This window comes from Lycium barbarum, chromosome 1 (genome assembly GCF_019175385.1).
Source record: "Lycium barbarum isolate Lr01 chromosome 1, ASM1917538v2, whole genome shotgun sequence".
Taxonomy (NCBI): Eukaryota; Viridiplantae; Streptophyta; class Magnoliopsida; order Solanales; family Solanaceae; genus Lycium; species Lycium barbarum.
Window position 1 is genome coordinate 9341177 of NC_083337.1, and position 21104 is coordinate 9362280.

Genomic DNA, 21104 nt, shown 5'->3' on the forward strand with positions numbered 1-21104 from the left:
ACATATATTTAGACTAAACAGAGAGCATAAGCTAAATTAAACAAGAACAATAGCATTAAAACATAACCTAAACTAAAGCTAAAACCTAATAGAGATACATCTAACTAAAAACAACTAAGCTAAACAGGAAACCAAACATATGAGCACATAAACATATACATACAGAAAATTAAAAAAAAGGAAAGGGATGAGATTTACCTTTCTTATGTGCAACCTTTGGTCGAGAATTGAAATTGGAGACTTTTGCAACTCCTCAACACCCGAAAATAAGCCACAAACCAAAGATAAATTAAAATTTTAACTAAAAGTTCAATAAATGAAAGGTTCCAGCAAAAGTGCTAGATCCCTAGGTATATTGAACCTATTTTTGCTCTTAATCGAGACTTTATCTGTGAATATATGATATTTTGTATGTGTAAACTTGTTGAACTTGAGTAATATAGGGTTCTTTATATAGAACCCCAAAATCCCAATTTTCTGGTTTTCAAACGATGAGGGACTTGTGCATTTTGAGGGATTTCTTTGTGAATCCTTGTGTTTGGTTGAAACCAATAGAAATCGTTGAAACCCGGAGCAAAATGACAAAAACTAATTAAGATTTTGTCCTTGTTTGGACAGAAAAGCAAAAGAGAGAGAGGAGAGAGGGGTTTTACCTTCCTCGGTTGACATGCGGTGGTATGAAGGAGAGAGGGTAAGAGCTTAATACTCTTACCCGAAACATACGAGCAGCTTCTGCAAAAAGGTGACCTCGCCTGAGATTTTGCCATTTCTGGCAATAGCGATGCATGGAGAGAGAAAGGGGAGGTGCGGCGGCTAAGGTTTTACACCCTTTATCTTCAAAAGACCAAATGAGGTCTTGGTCTTGTGACTTCACACTTATATGTGTGATTGGGCCAGGTCGGTCCATCTTGGACTGGGCCTAGCCAAGAATGGAAGGGGTCTGGGCCAAAATTAATACCATATATACATGATATACATGTGTATACACGTATATTCGTGTATATTCACGTATACACATGTATATATGTTGGGGAAATTATACGACTTCTACCAAATAGTCAAAAATGAAAGTGTCCATTAATTAAACATTCTAATTACGGCCAAATTAAAACTAAAAACTTAATTAATTATTTTTAAAGACACGGTCAATTGTATAAAAGGGATAATTTCCAAGTATATTCTTAATTGACTTAAACCATGAAATTAGTTATTTCAATTATGACCATAATTAATTAATCAATTGATTATTTCAATTGTAGCCGTCATTAACAATTGATGGGCAATTTTCAAATATAACCATAATTAAGCATTTAATTAATTATGGCTAATTCAGAGAATTACTAATGGTTATGCAGAAGTTAAAAACTGAGAGGTAAAATGACTATTCATTTAAGTAATCAAGTTTCTTGAATTAAACGGAGTAAAACACTTGTCAATTTGACACTTGATAATTTAAACAATTAATGGAAAAACTGTTTTTTGAATTATTTTATAAAATGGTAAAAATATGTAAATTATTTAAATGACTTACAAGATATATTTGAAGTTATTTTTCCAAAATATTATCGAAATAATTTTGTAAAAATCATTTTGATTCATAAAAATACATATTTCACTCTGTTTGATATCCGAGAACCTTGGGTAATTAAAATAAATTATTGGAAGTTAAAAATTAGGTGTCAACACTATCAATGCATAAACATCATGTGAGGAAATGGATAATTTACCTGTGACAACATCTAGTGATGACTCTAGGTCCTGCCGACCGGCTAAGGCATATATGCGGTTCTGATTACCGCCTGAACTAGATGTTTCTCCTTTGCCCCTACCTCTACCTGTGAACATCTGTGGGCCACGCTCCGAAGGACGCACTATCGATGACGAAGCTACTACTGACCCGATCGGCTGGGCCATACTGTCCCTGCTTCACATCGGACAGTCTCACATAATGTGACGGGGTGTGCACACGAGTAACATCATTTGAACCCTGACGACACTGCCCGAAATGTACTTTACCGCACTGATCACAACGCGGTGGAGGTGACCTCATCTGTCCCGAATCTCTTCGATACGGAGAACTCAACGCCCATGAACTTTGACTCGGCCCAAAATAAGCAAATCAATCATGCCTCGAACCATGGAACTTTGATGGTGCGCTAGTAGTACAATAAGTTGGGCGCCTAGAGAACCGTGACCTAAAGCTACCCCGAGACTCTCCATAGTGTCCTAAAGATCTAGCCTTTTTTTATTTTGCGTTCTAACTCGATCCCGATCCATTTGTTGCTGTAGTTTGCTGCTCTTTTAAGTTCTAAGAAAATGCCTAGATCCGAGAGATATCCATATTATCATGCAAGGCTGCTACCGTGCAAGCTCAAACCAAGTACGGCTCAAGACCAGCCATGAACCGATGTACCCTATTTCGCATAGTCTCCGCTATCGTTGGAGCATACCTATCCAAGGAATCAAACCGGAGATTGTGTTCTCGCACACTTATGTTGCCCGCATGAGAGCTAAGAACCTATCACTCCTGGCTTGTCGAATCTCCAACGGCAAATAATGATCCAGGAAAGCCTCTGAGAAGTCCTTTCACACTGCTGGAGGTGCATCCGATCTCCTTGACCGCTCCCAAGCCTCATACCATAACACAACCACATCCTTTAATCTATATGATGCTAACTCTACTGCTTCATACTCAGTAGTATGTATCACTTGGAGCATCCTCTGAAGCTGGTCAATGAAATCTTTAGGGTCCTCATCTGGGTAAACCCTGTAAATATTAGGGGATCCAAAATAATGAACTCCCAAACCCTTGAAGTACTCGACCTCTCTAAAGGTCCAACACTGGGGCCTACTTCCATATGGAACTGAATCTGTGCGGTTACTAACTGGTTCAACAACTGCACCGCACTCCGAATATCCTGGTCAATACTAGGTGGAGATATTGGAGGGGATATAGCTACTAGAGGGGCTGGGCCTCCTCTAAGCTCCTCTGGTTTTGTCGGAGTTGGGGATGTCTGAGAGGGTGGCACTTTACTAGTACCTTCTCCCGCAGCCATATTCGCCCACTGGCTAGCAGTCGTCTTTCTAGTCGTGGGCATCTTCTAAAACATAAGAAAGGTACGAACTAGGAAGCAAGTTCTTATGACTCGGCTTTATATCACGATCTAGAATATGAAAGAAAGGTAACCATCTCTAAATGTCCTTTAGCCTTTTGTTTATAAGTGTGGTGCACAACACACCCATAAGCAAGACTCTACTAGACACGGCTTGTAGATTCCCTAGGAAGACTGGCTCTGGTACCAAGTTCATCACGCCCCAGACTAGAGAGGCGAGACTGGTACTCGGTGCCTTACTTGACCGAGCGCAAACTTGTATTACATACATTCCCAATTTATAGAAGCAACATAGACTGACAAGGCCATCACATGATAATCTGAAGACGAGAAATATGACTCGTCGATAGATAGGCAACCCAAATATATATATATATACAAGGCCACCATATGAGTCAATACATCAAACATAAGGTCGACAAGACCACAACAACCACTATACACAGGACATACATCTACAACTCTTTATGAATGCAATATCTGACATATAGTCAGGATAAGGCCCCGACATTTACATATAATATGTAGATAACCATACCGACTTGACTCAGCTAACTCCAGGAAGAAGTGGAGCTCACCGATCAACTACAAAAATCTGAGGACAACCGTCTACCAGTCCACCCGAACCTGCAGCGTGAAATACACCGCCCCCGGCAAAGGGACTTCAATACAAAAGAATATAGCGAGTATGTAAGGAAAATAAGAAACATCTAGAGAGACATCAATGTAAAAGAGGATAAGAGACGACCTGAGAATCTAAATGCCACTTAGGGCACATGACATACATACTTATACTTACATATCTATAATTTACCGAGCCTCAATAGTGTCTCGTATATATAATAATGTACCGAGCCTCAATATGGTCTCACATATATAATAATGTACCAGCCTCGAGAGGGTCTCATATATATATATATAATAATATATCGAGCTACTCTGGGGGTCTCATAAGCATAATAATGTACCCATTTGATATGATGTATAATAATATACATATAGCGCACAAGAGGTGGTGTTGTACCCGACCGATTATAACTCGGTGGTAAATAGTGATACTGTATACATATCCATACATGATGACCATTTGGTAACGTGATGTCTTATGGACTATTTGTTAATTTATAATTAAGAATTAAGATGCAACTCTTGATACCGCTCTATGTATTGACATGATTGATAATTGTCACAGAATAGTTAACAACAGCAAAATTAACGAAATCAGCTTATGTTTGAAACAAGAAACGACAAAAAGATTTAGAGGACCTAGTCTAAATAAAAGCCTCTTTGCAGATGTATCAAACAAAGGCAAGAACTGTTTCTTTTTTAAAATTAATACAACAGCTAAGGTTGTTTGCTAATTATCAGCCACTTGTTAGAAGTGCAGCTTGATTGTCGGGGGAATCAATGGGAAGGAAAAAAGAAGGTAGATTATTTATATTCTATTTCCTCCTCCAGTAAGGATTGACTTTTTGCTCAAGGGCATGTTGTTAAAAACTATCGTCTTTTTCTTGATTGTATCACCGAGCCATCCGAAGGGCCGGCCATATGTACCTCGGGAGCCCCGGCCTTTCAAATCAAAATAGAACAAGCACCTACGACTAAGGGGAATGGAATGTCGACCACAAAAAACGAAGAAAGAGAACATATAATCTGACGACCAAAACATAATTACTAGAAATTAGGGAAGCCAAAAGTTACCCCTGAGAATACAAATTGTAGGACTCTCAGGAAAAAGGCCTCACGTGAGTTGGGAGAGTATCACTCGGCAAAGTACATTCACATGCAAATGTGACAAAAACAAAGCAAATCTGTATTTAATTTGCAAAAGGTCATAAAGATAGAATGTACGGGAATGGTGGGGGGCTATTTCAACCAAATGACAAAAGAGACTCTTTTGAACTTATAAGCTAAGTTATTAACAACCTTTCCTCAACATTGAAAATTAGTTGGTTGCAATTTCTTATTCTTTTTAATTTTTTCAGATAACGCTTCCTCAACTTTCAACTTTCAACTATAATGAGTACATAAATGTGTCCCTATTGCTTATAGCCTCTTAGTATATTCATGCTCCCAGCAAAACCTTACACTTACAATCTTCTCATCTCATATGAGCCATAGAACTCTGTACAGCTTTGATATTTTGTACTCTTCTAACAGAACACTATTCTGAGATAGTATTGTAAATTAACAATTTGGCTTCCTACCCAATCTTGGATAGCACAGGCTGTAGTGTGAGGACCATTGCTAACAGGTGTGTGTCGTGGGGGGGGGGGGGGGGGGGGGAGAGCGGTTCTTTAACTTTTTTGTTTGACAATCTCACGCAAGATTGATCACCTGTTAAAGGAATATTTGGGTCATTATAAGATCCTGAAACTTGAAATGAACATGAATCATTGTTTCACAAGACATTAGGAATATGTATGTTCCCCACTTCCTACGACATCTTGCCAAATTGACTGAAGGAACAAATTCATCGAGCACCAGAAAACATGGTTATAGACAAAATACTCATTTGCATTGCTGGACCGTGGGTCGAACAAAGAATCCAAAACACAAAAGTACTGTTGATACTTGTTCAGACATCTGAAAGCAAATCAAATGGCCCCCATTTGTTTCATGTTCGGTGATATAGAATTCTAGTCATTTAAATCTAGCTTAGTTCAAGATCACACATATTTTGCTAAAACTATCAAGTGCACAATGGCATTAAAGAGAAAGGCGAACCGTAGTATTGCCAAGTGCATCTTCTAAAATAGATTGATTTTGACAGATGGTTGCCCTGAATTCAGGTCATCAAGGGCTGGATTAAAACTTAAATACAAATCAAAATTCACCAATCTGTTTAGGAACTGAAATACAAATCAAAATTCACCAATCTGTTTAGGAACAAAAGTACTGTTGATACTTGTCCAGACATCTGAAAGCAAATCAAATGGCCCCCATTTGTTTCATGTTCAGTGATATAGAATTCTAGTCATTTAAATCTAGCTTAGTTCAAGATCACACATATTTTGCTAAAACTATCAAGTGCACAATGGCATTAAAGAGAAAGGCGAACCATAGTATTGCCAAGTGCATCTTCTAAAATAGATTGATTGTGACAGATGGTTGCCCTGAATTCAGGTCATCAAGGGCTGGATTAAAACTTAAATACAAATCAAAATTCACCAATCTGTTTAGGAACTGAAATACAAATCAAAATTCACCAATCTGTTTAGGAACTGAAATACAAATCAAAATTCACCAATCTGTTTAGGAACTAAAAATCCAAATGGCATTTATTTTTGTGGTTGTCTATTCTTCGCATGTGATAGAACCATGAGGATTCATACAAAAAAACATCAGGATCTTGTGTGCCAATGCCAACTTTGCATGGGGCATCCGGATTATTTTTCCATTCTGATGCCCCTTGAAGGGTTCAACAACATTATAGCTTGACTCACTCGCTAGCACTGCTTAAGATCCCATTAAACAAGGGAGCTTTCACTTAGCATAACCATGGCTTTCTAGTGGACATGTAACACGAATTACACGTAACAACAATGTAAGGATGCTCTCAACTTTCCTTTTTTTTTTTTTTTTTGAAAAGGTAAAAGGATTTTCTCAACTTTCTTCAGAGAAAAAAAATAATCTAAAAGTTCAGTAATATATGTAAAGATGTTATGGCCAACTTCTAAGAAAGTGACGGGAATCTCAGACCTGATAATAGTAATCTCAAGACCTAATATCATATGATAAATCTTGAAATCTACTCAGCAAATTTGACTTGTATTTCCCGACTTCAGCATCCTCAGCGGACTCGAGGGAGGACTTGATGATTGATATGGCTCCAGCTTGATGTAAGAATACAGCAGCAGCATCTGCAGTATAAGAATGAGCATTAAATACTACATCCATTCAAGCAGATATCCAACAGATAACAAGTGCCTCGGCAAGGCATTCTAGTAACATATGACACTAATGAAATGTGCAAATTTGATGCCAACCTGTAGCTATAGAACATCAGCCCTAGCAACATTTAGTATCATCAGGCAATTGGTCTAATTGGTCTTAATCTCCGATTATTTTCATTAGCCAAAATAGGATAAGGTAGCAAGGGCCATACAAATAAAATAAGACGTCTTCGTACATCTAAAGTTAAACATTAAGCAAAACTGACTCAAGTTGTACAGCATTCTTTTGCCTAAAATACACATAACAGGCCACAAGCACCAGAGAGTTTCCTATTTAAGCTGAGAATTCCTGAGCCTGGGTTGATTTCATAAGTACTAGCACCAAGGTTGACCGGGCTTCTACTAGCAAACCATGCAACTAAAATGACTTTCATTTTTTTTTTTTTGGGCTCAGAAGAAGAGATATCTTAATCACTATGCATCATAACAAAATACAGGATAGTCAGTAGTCACAGACATTATGTAATCAATCCTAGTAGTATCTGAGGTTTGTCTGACAAAAGCAGTTCATAATTTGACTATCCTAAGAGCTTCACTGATAAAGGAGGAACTGCCAAGTACACAAAAATAAAATTTACAGAAGACTTCTTGTCTAGCTGCTTCATTTTGTCAATTTCTTTTGTTCTTTAACAGTTTGGCGGTATAACTAAAGGCATTTAGGGCTAGTTTTCCCAAGGAAACATCAAGTGTAAAAGTAGTGTATAGCGCGGAAGCATGTATCAGTGTTCAGGGGAGCGCGAAGGGGAAAAAAGCGACAAGGCCCTGCTTCGCTTAAAGCGTGAAGCGAAGCGCTCACTTCATTGAAGTGAAGATCAAAATAAAAAGAGACAATATATATAAGAAAAAGTTCAAATTAAAAACTAAAAAGTAGATATCAGAAAATACTCTAAAGGACCAAAATCAGTTAGGTGTGTATATTTACGGGTTATTTTAGACCACTCATTGAACATAAGCAATTATCTTCGTCATTTTATCTAAATCAGTTCAACCGAAAAAAGGAGAGGTTAGTGAAGTGAATTGAGAATCATGAGGTCTCAAGTTCAAATTCCAGCATAGGCGAAAATACTTGTTTATTTCTTCTGATCATTTGTCTAGGACTTGGTACTGGTGGGAGATAACAGGTAGTACTCTGCAAAATTAATCGAGATGTGAGCAAGCTGGCTCAGACACAAATAATTATTTAAAAAAAGTAGTTCAACTTATGATATGATAGTACCAAGATAAGTTGAAATAAGTAGCCTAAAGTCACTCAACCATTAGAAATGAGTCAGCAAGGTCACTCAACAAGATATGTTGGCTGGAAGTGTGTGAAATCCTGTATAGCAATTTTTGAAGTGATATAGATAAAAATAAGTGATTTTCTTGTTATTAAAAAGAGTGACTATACTACTAATTTTTAATAATTGAATGACTATTTGAGTAATGTACTCTGATATATTATGGTTCATTCACAAACAACGTGCTGGCAGAAATGCAAGAAAGCTGAACTGCCAATATATTAAATTAGGTGGTTCACGCATATATTGGGTCTCATCTTCCAAACACGTTTCTGCATTACCTTCTTTCCACAGCAACTATAAATAGAAGCCTAGCTAAGCTATAATTCCCTTGGGACAAGAAAATAGCAAGTTGCTATTTCAATTTAATTTCTTTTGACAACCATTTTGAGTAAGGACTATTTGTTTGCATTATTGGAGACAATCCATCCATACACCCTCAATGGCAACCTGGGTACGTACTTGGTGATAGTTTCCATTGAGGGTGTGTGTGGTAGGATTATTTCCAGTAGAATGCACGTGGATGGTTGGGACCCCTAACCAGAGGTTTTGGGTTCGAGCCCCTGGAAATGGAAAATATTTTATTGGGAGTGTCGTCCCCAGAAATGAGTACTGCAGTGGGCGATTTGAATTTAATCGTATTCCAATACGAGTACTGAATATCGAATGAAAAAAAAATAGGAATCATCGACTTGGAAACTATGATCAAAGTTCAAAGCTGACAAATGGGTGATCATATTTTTCATCGCATAACAATCCCAATGGCCTCTCGATACTCTGTGGTCGAATAACTTAGGCCCCCATCAACCTAGCCAAAAATAATTAGTCAGTTAATTAATATCACCATGATCATGGACTCATGGTAATACATGGTTCTAGGATGTTGATAGTGGTACTAGAGGTGTCAAATAAAGAAAAAGAAATTAAATTTTTTTGATAAGAGTTCTAGTGGGTCAATTTGAGCTATATATTTAGCCTAAATCAACCTAACTTATAGATGGGTTGAATTGAGCGTATCAAAATGAGTTGAATTAAAAATCGAACAGGTCACTAAATCACCCGAACTTGGATGAATTGAGCGAGTCATATTTCCATGAGTTGTTTTTGTTACTTCTAGGTGATACTTGTCAAAGGTAGAACAAAATTTTGAAATTTATGGATTCTAAACTATAGCTTATTTTAGTTACTGAATTTACAATTAAATATTTATATATGTTTAAATCGATCTCCTAAAAAATTAAACAAACGATCTAAGTAAGAATGGGTGTGTTATGAAAAGATATGACTTTCCCGCGTAAGATGAGTGGAGAGGCAGATCGAGGATTTAAATCTTGTGGATTCAACCTTCAGATTTTTAGTATTGAACTCTTTATTTTTTAAAAGTTATAGTTTTATATCTACTATATATTACAATTTTAATAATTACTTACACATAAATTTATGCTCCGTGTCGAAAGTTAGGGGTTCAATTGAACCCCCACTTAATAGCCCCTGGATGAGTGTCACTCCATTAATTAGATGTTTTTTGTTGTGAAATGAAATAAAAGAGAATGATTCGCAATAGATAGATCTGGTTTACGAATTTTCGAGTAGAATACGTTTGTGAAGTGCATAAGAAAAGCAAGTTTGCTTGTGCTACACGTGTGGAGATTTATGTAATATCCATCTTTAATTTATTATTTTAATGTCGTTCTATATTTTATTGGGGGCAATACAGATCATTGTGCGAAATGAAAACAAAATTTTAATCTTCTATTTAATTAAAAATTCAAATTAAAGTATGATACTCTCTCTTATATATGATAATTCACTTTCGAAAATATATATAAATAATATATATTTCTCTAACAATTTCTTTGGGAGTTTACATATACTAATAATTGTTGTCATAATTAAAATTATAGGACCAGGGACTGTTGCTGTGTACTCGGATATACCATAGGCAATGTTGCAAAATAAAATTCTATGTATAATATACTTTACCAAGTAGGAATTTTGAAATCATTCTCAATATGAAAACTAATTTATTCAGCCTTCATTAAAAAAAATTGATAGTTATTTTATGAGTGACTAACAGTAAGTTGGATTCTCTGTTAAAAGTGATATATTATTGTGGGAAATTCAAATTAATTATTGAAATTAGAATTTCATTAGCTTTGTAAAATTCTAAAGGAATTCTGTCACAATTCTTACAACATAATGCAATGTTTAAATCCAAAAAGGACAATAAATACATATTAAAACCAGTTTATTTCTTCCACATATTCTAGAACTATTTCTAACAGTACGTGGTTTAGTCTTTAGAGTGCTCACACAATGAAAATAAAATATCGTGCATTGATAATTCTTAATTTTTTAGCTTATATCCCTACTCTTTTGGTAAAGTTGGCAAAGATGGCTTGCAACTACTAATAGTTAACATAATGTTTGATTAGGTATGTGATAATGACGGTCTTTTAGGTGTAAAATGCATATGGAAAAAAAAGGAAAAATAGGGCGGCTCTTCATCATAGTTTTACTACTACTTAGAAGAGGGAGTTTGGTCGTCCCTCTTCGTCGTAGTTGATGGGCCCCATAAAAAAAAAATTAGGCTCTATATTAAACAGGCCATAAAAAAAAATTGTGGATCTCATATATATTAAATAATAATTAATATTTTTTTTTTTAAAAAGTGGGCCCCATATTAAACACCATGCGTATTCGTAGCAAACACTAATATAATAAATTTTTAAATACGGAGCATAAACTAAAAAATTGTAGATCCCATATATATTAAACAACAACTAATATTTAAAAAAAAAAAAAAGTGGGCCCCATATTAAACACCATGCGTATTCGTAGCAAACACTAATATAATAAAGTTTTAAATACGGAGCATAAACTACAATGTTATATTAGTCGTATTTTGAACATAGTATCCCATATTGACAAAATCAAGCAACATATAAAAAAAAAAAAGGTGCAGACTTTGAATTCTTAGCAAACACTAATATAATAAAGTTTTAGATGCGGAGCAGAAATTACAATGTTATATCAATCGTGTTTTGAACATAGTACATATAAATACAAACATAGTATCCCATATTGACAAAATCAAGCAACATATAAAAAAAAAAAAAAGGTGCAGACTTTGTATTCTTAGCAAACACTAATATAATAAAGTTTTAGATACGGAGCACAAATTAAAATGTTATATCAATCATGTTTTGAACATAGTACATATATAAAAAATAAAAAAATAAAAAAAATTGGGCCCCATATTAAACATTAAACACGCCCATAAAAAAATTGTAAAAAAAAAATTGTGGGCCCCATATATATTAAACAACAACTAATATTAAAAATAATGTAGGCTCCATATTAAACACCATCCTGTATTAAAAAAAAGGTGGAACCCACCACATCCAAACTCACGGGAAAAAAAAAGTGAACCTCATATTAACAAAATCAAGTAATATTAAAAAATAAACAATGTTAAAAAAAATTGTGGGCCACATATTAAATACCGTGGGTATTCGTAGCAAACACTAATATAATAAAGTTTTAAATACGGAGCACAAACTACAATGTTATATTAATCGTGTTTTGAACATAGTATCTCATATTGACAAAATCAAGCAATATATAAAAACAAAAAAATGAATCCCATATTAAAAAAATAAACAATGTCAAAAAAAAAAGTGCAGACTTTGTATTCTTAACAAACACTAATATAATAAAGTTTTAGATACGGAGCACAAATTACAATATTATATCAATCGTGTTTTGAACATAGTATATATAAAAAATAAAAATAAAAATTGGGCCCCATATTAAACAGGCCCATTAAAAAAAATTGTGGGCCCTATATATATTAAACAACAACTAATATTAAAAAAAATATGGGCCCCATATTAAACACCATCCAGTATTAAAAAAAAAGTGGAACCCACCACATCCAAACTCACGGGAAAAAAAAAGTGAACCTCATATTAACAAAATCAAGCAATATTAAAACAAAAAAAAATCGTGAGCCCCATATTAAACACCGTGCGTATTCGTAGCAAACACTAATATAATAAAGTAATAAATATAGAGCACAAATTACAATATTATATTAATCGTGTTTTGAACATAGTATCCCATATTGACAAAATCAAGCAATATATAAAAAAAAAAAAAAAAAAATGAATCACACATTGTGGGCCCCATATTAAACACCATCCAGTATTAAAAAAATAAAAGTGGAACCCACCACATCCAAACTCACTGGAAAAAAAAAATGAACCCCATATTAACAAAATCAAGCAATATTGAAAAAAACCATATTTAGAAAACAAACAATGTTAAAAAAAAATGTGGGCCCCATATTAAACACCATGCGTATTCGTAGCAAACACTAATATAATAAAGTTTTAAATACGGAGCACAAACTACAATGTTATATTAATCGTGTTTTGAACATAGTATCCCATATTGACAAAATCAAGTTGTTATGTTCACTAAATATACTTAAAATATTTATATTTTAAAATTAGATAGAATTTAATACAAAAGACAACATGACAAGTAAAATGAGCTAAACCGAGAATATTTACTAAAAAATTAAAAAATAGTATTTCTTCGTTTAGATAGAAAATCAATTTCTACAACAAGTCTTCTCTTTTAAAAAATATTAATAAATTTGCCGATTTTGTATTCGTAGCAAACATTAATATAATAAAATTTTAGATACGGAGCACAAACTACAATGTTATATTAATCATATTTTAAACATAACATATACTCTCTCTCTCTCTCTCTCTCTCTCTCTCTCTATATATATATATATATATATATATATATATATATATAATCACTATTCAAAGAAAACTACATACACATAGATGCACTATAATCTAAAGTGTTGGGCCCGTGCTGCCGTCTAGTTACACTTATAAAGGACAATAGATACACTATAAAGGACAATAAATACACTATAAAAATCGATTTATTTCTTCCACATATTCTAGAACTATTTCTAACAGTACGTGATGACAATAAAATATCGTGCATTGACTAAATACAGAAAAATTGTAATTCGGGGAAAGATAATTTTTTAGCTTATATCCCTACTCTTTTGGTAAAGTTGGCAAAGATGGATTACAATTTGTTTACCCTTAAAATGGATAACAATTAAATTTGTACGCGGTTAAAAGAATATGCGGTTTAATTTAATACGAATGACTACTGAGCTACAAATAATAATATAAAGGCGAATAAGAACAATCAAATCAAGATATAACAACGATTGATCCTTAGACACGACCGACTGGTTGGCTCGGGTCCCCGGAACCAGGTTCGTGTCACAGTGGTAGATGAATGAACAATTATAGAACACTTAGGAGAGACTGATAATACTTAGAATCAGATTGTATTGCTTAGTATATTTGTGCGTGTAAAAATACCCACCCAAAGTAAAAGGGGTCCTCCTCTTTATATAGTAGAAGAGTCCTAATCCTAGTACAAGTCCAAATAAGGTACAAAATCTTCAATTATTGACAAACGAAATATATCCAACTGATGGCGGATATTTCGAACCCTCCTTTATCATTGTTGACTACCCTTTTGTCCTATCTCGGTATCCTGTTCCAACCGAACTCAGCGACCCAGGATCAGATGTTCTTGATTTTGCTACGACCCAACGCTTGGCCTTGACCCCTATTGGGATTCGTCCGATCCAGCAACAACCATCATGATCTTAAGTTTCTTGTCGGGAAACCGAGGATACCCTTGCCCTCGGTTTTGCCCGTATACAGATAGTCCCCTAGTACTGATGGCCGAAGTATGAGGGCTCGAGTGTTATTGATCCGATTCAGTTCCGTCCTCTGTAAGCTTCATGCAAGTAGATAAGTCCAAACGTCACATCAGTCACATCGTTCTGACATCGGACACACATCAGACCCTGATAGGCTACCTCGACGGTTACAGAATGCGAACCGTCTCGGTTCCACTGTATAAAAGTTTGACATTTTTACTATTGATCTCAAGCTCTTCCAATTTACCATCGTTTTTCAATCCATTCCAAAAATCTTCAAGTCTTCATACCTTCATACATTCATTCTCTTTGCCCAGATTTTCTTCTCTAGTCTTCCCTAGATCTTCATCTTCCAATCTCCAATCCTTGTTATTTTCTAGAAAAATGGCGAAGACTTCAAAAACTAAACTCGAAAATGCTGCTCAGGCCTCCGGTACCGAGGGAACTTCCTCGGCTGCTAAACCGGAACCGCCCATGTCGGATTTTATTCCCAGCACCTACTCATCGGACAACGACTTTAAGGTTGAAAAACTCTCGACGCAAGAAGATAGGGGTGAAGAAGCGTGGAAATATCTTTGCACCATTATCCCGAACAAACTCGAAAGGGTTCGGGAAGATTGCGACTACAAAGGGAAAGACATTATCATTCCCGACTCCGAGGAGGATATCACGACGTATGTGAAAGGGTATCTAAGTGTTTACACTTATCCTTTCACATTTGGCCCCCTCGATTCGGTTGTCGTAGAATTTTGCAAGAGGTACGACCTCTGCCTCAGTCAGATTCACCCTTCTTTTTGGAGAATTGTAACACTTCTCCGTTACTTTATGGTCAAGGCGAAGCAGCCCTTCACTGTCAACCATCTCGTTCGGTTATACAGTCCCCGAGTGTTCCCGGGTGGATTAATCAAGCTCACCCGACGAGCTAAGAAGGCCCCTTTTTCGTGCATCGACAAGGATAGGGATCGAGGATGGCAAAGCAGGTTCGTCTGTGTGAGGACCGAGGACCTCATCTCCTTTGATCAGCTTCCATTTCCCGAGAAGTAGAACCTAAAGCGTAAGTGCAACTTCCTCCAAGTAAATGAAAATATTTCTGATACCGTACTTTTAAGACCGTAAATTTTTCTTTTATTTGTAGCCACTCCTCAAGTTCTTAATGCGGTTCCAAAATGGAACCTTTTGCGGTTCCAAAAAGGAACCTTTGGATCGAGAGCTTATGTAACCAGCTTACTTATGCCGAGCGCAAGTGGCGGCTAGTTTCAAAAAACAGATGGGAGGCTCCCCATCACGGTGAGTACATTAGGCCAATATTTCTCTTATTTCCTTACTCAATGCGTCGGTACTAATCGGTCCCCTTTTACTTTTGTTTTGTAGGCCTACCGAAGACCACCATACTTCAGAGAAACGCCGAGGCTGATGCATCAGGCTCATCTTCCGAGGGCAAAGTTACTACAAAGGAGGAGAAACTCTTAAAGAGAAAAAGACGGTCTCCCGATCCTTCCGATGATCCTGTTGAGGGCAAAAAGAAAAGAAAGATGGTGATCAAGGTCAAAAGGAGCGCCTTTCAAAAGACTACCGAGAGTAGACTCAAAGACGAGGATATTATGTTATCCTCTGTGGTTAAGCCACTGAGATTCTCGGAAGATATCGATCCGAGCCTCCAAGATTTGGAAAACACCAACTAAGAGCTGAAAATCTCGAAGAACACTGCTCCATCGTCGTCAGTTATGAAAACTGCTCACCAAGAAACGGGTGTCCCCGAGGACGCTGTTATCATGCTCTCTCCCCCCCCCCCCCCCCCCTCGAGGCCCCAAAGAGGATTCTGCTGCTGCTACCATTCCGAAGGGTGCCTTTCATACCCCGGCCCAATCTTCGTATAAGGAAGACTTATTGCATCCGACCAGGGATGTATCTCCATTGGCTGAGGCCATAACATACGGACCGGAGTCGTCATCTCGACAAACGCCTGTCCATCCCGAGGGCGTTGGTGCAGAAGAGAGACCGACGGATCCATCCTGTCTTTCGATCAAACCATCAACCACCTATTCGGTAGCGGGGAAGCCGGTGCTGTGGAGGAATCCTCCAGGTTTGGGCACCTGACAGTCCCTAAGAAGGCCGCTCCATTCGGGATCACCTCTGGACCCTCGTTAGAGAAGCAGTTCCCTGCCCGAGCATAGATTTGAACCATATGAAGAATTTTACATTTCTGGTGGCGACAGATGTGAACATGTTGTCCAATCCAGTCGGAGTGGCCAGTTATCTGCGCGCTATGGCGACCGAGGAGGACCTGCAAAAGATGAACGAGGTCGACGAATCGAGCCTCTTTAACGAGGCCCAGTAAGCCATAAACCGAGCCGACTTTGAATCGATCGAGACTCGGAGCAATACCCGGGCTGAATATATGCGGAGCTTATCCCGGAAGGAGACACTAGAAGAGGTCCAAGCCGGGAGAGTAGATGTATCGACCATGATCGAGGAGGCCAAGAAGCTCAAGGCAGAGGCGAAGGCCAAGTATCATCCCGAGGGATCGGACAACGATGTTGACTCAGGCGGAGGTTCCGGTGGCTCGGATGAAGAATAGGCCTAATGCCTTAGACTTCCTTTATTATATATTTTTTTTGTCTGTATGTAATTTTTGTGCCTTGTTAAGCTCGAGGCTAATTTTCAAGCCTTTGTAAATATTTTGGATATATATACAAAAGTTTTTGTTCGATTTTATTCGATATCTTTCTTTGTTCGATATTCATTTATCCTTTCTGCTTAGGATCTAGAACAATCAGCCATTCAGTTTCGATTCGGACCGATGTGTAACGTTGCCTTGGCAGTAAGTTTTAGAAATAACTCTAAGACCGATGGCCATTTATTGAATATGTACGAGCTATATTTTTATGTTTGCATACTCAGACCTCCCCGAGTTGCACTATGTGTTTAAATGGAAGTCTCTAAGGCCACAGATCTTGTTCGGCCATAGTCTTTGATGTTTTACACCGCAGCCTTTAAAAATTTTGGCTAATAATTTTGACCTTAGTTTTTAATACTTTAAAACGTAGTATTTAATACTTTAGACCGTAGTCTTTAATAATTTAGACTGTAGTCTTTAGTACTTTAGACCGTAGTTTTTAATAATTTAGACCGTAGTCTTTAGTACTTTAGGCTTTAGCCTTCGATTTTTATACATTCGACTTTTGGGGATCCGAAAAAAAGGTAATTCTAATGCAAAAGGAATAGTAACAGCTAAAATGATACTTTGAGAAATTTCCAAGTTTGTTGATTGAACCGGAGACAAGATTACAATAGTTATCGTGGCAAGAACAAACTAATCAGGCACAATTCAATCGATCGTTTAGCCCTTACAAAAAAAAATCTATCGTTCAAGCCTTGGCTTTGAATAAGTATCGATTTGCCCAGGGTATGATAGTCCCCTAGTACTGGAGTCCGAAGTGTAAGGGCTCGAGTACTATTGATCCGACGTGGGCAGTCATCAGTCCCCGGTTCTTTACCGGTCTTCTTAGTTTAAGTAGTACGCTGAATGGCGCTGCCTCATTAAAAACCTTGTCGGAAAACCCACTTCGGGACAAAACCGGGCGAAGGGAAAAAGAGTGCAGCACGTGCTATTAGTCCTAAGTCTATGACTTCTCAACTTCCACTGTGCTGCTTCCGATGTCCACTTCGATATAAGCCTGCATGGTTAGACTTAAAAGAATAGAAAGGTAAAGATTGTCCAGACCTTAGCAATAGTATCGTTTTAAGTGTGCCACATTCCAGTTGTTTGGAAGTTGTTTTCCATTTTCAGACTCGAGCTAATAGGAGCCTTTCCCGGTTATTCTGGTGACTCTATATGGTCCTTCCCAATTCGGGCCCAATTTCCCCTCATTGGGGTTCTTGGTGTGGAGTGCGACTTTTCGCAGGACCAAGTCTCCAATCTGAAAATGCCCAAGATTGGCCCTCCGGTTATTGTATCTTTGCATCCTTTGCTTTTGAGCTGCTAACCGGACATAGACAGTTTCTCTTTTTTCATCTACTAGATTTAGACCAGTGGTCATTGCTTCGTGGTTCGATGCCTCTGTAGCGTGTTAAAACCTTAAGCTTGGTTCCCCGACCTCGGCGAGTATTAATGCCTCAGCTCTATACACTAGGGAGAACGGGGATTCCCCCGTGCTGGATCCTACCGTTGTACGATACGCCCATAAGACCTCGGGTAAAATCTCCTTCCACCTGTGCTTAGACCCGGTCAACCTTTTCTTCAGGTTCTGCAATATAATATTGTTTGTCGATTCAGCTTGACCATTCTCACTTGGATGATATGGGGTCGAAAGATCTTTTTGATCTTGTATTCTTTAAAGAACTTGCTGACTTTGCTGTCTATGAACTGCTTCCCAATATCACATGCAATTTCTGCTGGTATCCCAAACCGACAGATTATGTGGTCATATATGAAGTCGATGACTTTCTTTTCTCTAACATTCTCGAATGCTTGTGCTTCAACCCACTTAGAGAAATAGTCAGGCATAGGTAAAATATAGTGTGTCTTACCTGGAGCCTAGGCCAAAGGCCCTACTATGTCCATTCCCTATTTCATGAATCTCCATGGAGAAAGGACCGGATGAAGTTCCTCTCCCGGTCGATGTATTGAGGGAGCGAGGTTTTGGCACTCGTTGCATTTTTGGACGAAGGTTTTTACGTCCTTCTCTATCTCGTTCCAATAGTAACCGGCTTTGATCAGCTTACGTACCAGCGAATCGGCTCCCGAGTGGTTTCCACAAGTCCCCTCTTGAACTTTTCTCATGGCGTAGCCGATTTCTCCTAGCCCCAAACACCTTGCCATGGGACGGTAAAATGACCTTCGGTATAACTGGCGGTCGACCAAGCGAAATCTAGCTGCCTTGGCTCGAAGGGCCCTCGATTCTTTGGGATCGGATGGCAGTTTCCCCGTTTCAAGATAATCTATATACTTGTTTCTCCAATCCCAAGTTAAGCCTGTCGAGTTTACTTCAGCGTGGCCGGTTTCTATTACCAAACTCATCAACTGCACCACCACTCCGGAATTGAATCCTTTAGATTCTACCGATGAGCCTAAGTTTGCCAAGGCGTCGGCCTCATTATTCTGATCCCGAGGATTGTGCTCCAGCGTCTACTCTTTGAATCGATATAGTACCACCTAAAATTTTTCTAAGTATCTCTGCATTTGGTTGTCCTTGACTTCGAGCGTACCGTTTACTTGATTGACCACTAGGAGAGAATCGCACTTGGCCTCAATGATCTCGACTCCCAAACTTTTAGCCAGTTTTAGACCTGCAATCATAGCCTCGTACTCGGCTTCATTATTAGTCAATTTCACATAATTAATTAATTATCTTATTATGTCACCAGTAGGGGGTTTTAACTAGTAGGAGGTTTAAGAACGATTCCTAACCCGGACCCTTTCATGTTGGTGGCGTCGTCTGTGAATAAGGACGAAACCCCTGAACTAGTCCCCGAGGTAAGGAGTAATTCTTCATCTACCTCGGGGATCATGGCCGGTGTAAAGTCATCCTCGAGGTCCGCTAGTATTTGGGATTTGATAGCAGTTTGGGATTTATATTTAATATCTTACCCGCTAATCTCGACAGCCCATTTTGCTAGTCGGCCTGAGAGTTCAGGTTTATGCATAACATTCCTTAAGGGGTATGACGTTACGACACATATGGGATGACACTGAAAGTAAGGTTTTAATTTCCTAGATGCACTCAATAAAGCAAGTGCTAACTTTTCTAAGTGTGGGTATCTGGTTTCGGCGTCGGTGCAGTACTTGGGGGGAAAGACAACTGAATAAACTTCTTAGAATTCGGTCCCTTCAATACCGGAGGTGCTCCTGGGATTTGATCGACCCTCGAATTATAAGTATCATTTGCCTCTACCCACTTTGTCTACTCTTCGAGCTTTCTCATCAATTCAGTAGTTTTCCCGGACCCGTTCCCGTTATTCTCAGCAACGGCCATCTTCTCTCTCGGGCGGTTTCCTCGGTCTGTTCGGACTGAACAAAGTTGGGTGTTCGATTTTGATTTTGTAGTTGTGCCATAACCGCTTGTTGGGCTTGCAATTATGCGATAGCCATTTCCAATTGGTTCCTGAGCTATTGCAACGTGGCTCCATTGCCTCTATCTGCATACGCGTCACGCACCGATGACCGGTTGCTGTTCACACCGTTTTGAGAGTGAGGATCGGCTTCGTTTGGATCAAATGGGGGTACGTCGTTGTCAGGTACCCCATTGTCATTTTCCTCGTGGTGGCTTGATTCAGCATGAAAGTTGATGGAGTGAGAATCTGACATATTGGATAGTCCTAAAATCAAACTTCAAAGAGCAAGCGTAAAATAACGTGTGTTATTCAAATTCGTATAAAAACACCACTATTATCCTAGGCCTTACGGTGGGCGCCAAACTGTTTACCCTAAAATGGATAACAATTAAATTTGTACACGGTTCGAAGGATATGCGGTTTAATTTAATACAAATGACTACAGAGCTACAAATAATAATGTAAAGGCGAATAAGAACAATCAAACAAAGTTATAACTACGATTGATCCTTAGACCCGACCGACCGGTTGGCTCGGGTCCCCGGAACCGGGTTCGTGTCACAGTGGTAGATGAATGAACAATTATAGAACACTTAGAGAGATTGATAATACTTAGAATCATATTGTATTGCTTAGTATGTTTGTGCGTGTAAAAAAAAACCACCTAAAGTAAAAGGGGTCCTCCTCATTAATTAGTAGAGGAGTCCTAACCCTAGTACAAGTCTAAATAAGGTACAACATCTTCATTTATTGATAAATGAAATTAGCGCCACCATATCCGACGAATGGCGGATATTTCGGAGCCACATTTATCATTGTTAACCGCCCTCTTTTCCTATCTCGGTATCCAGTTCCAACCTAACTCAGCGACCCAGGATCATATGTTCTCAATCTTGCTACGACCCAACGCTTGGCCTTGACCCCGATT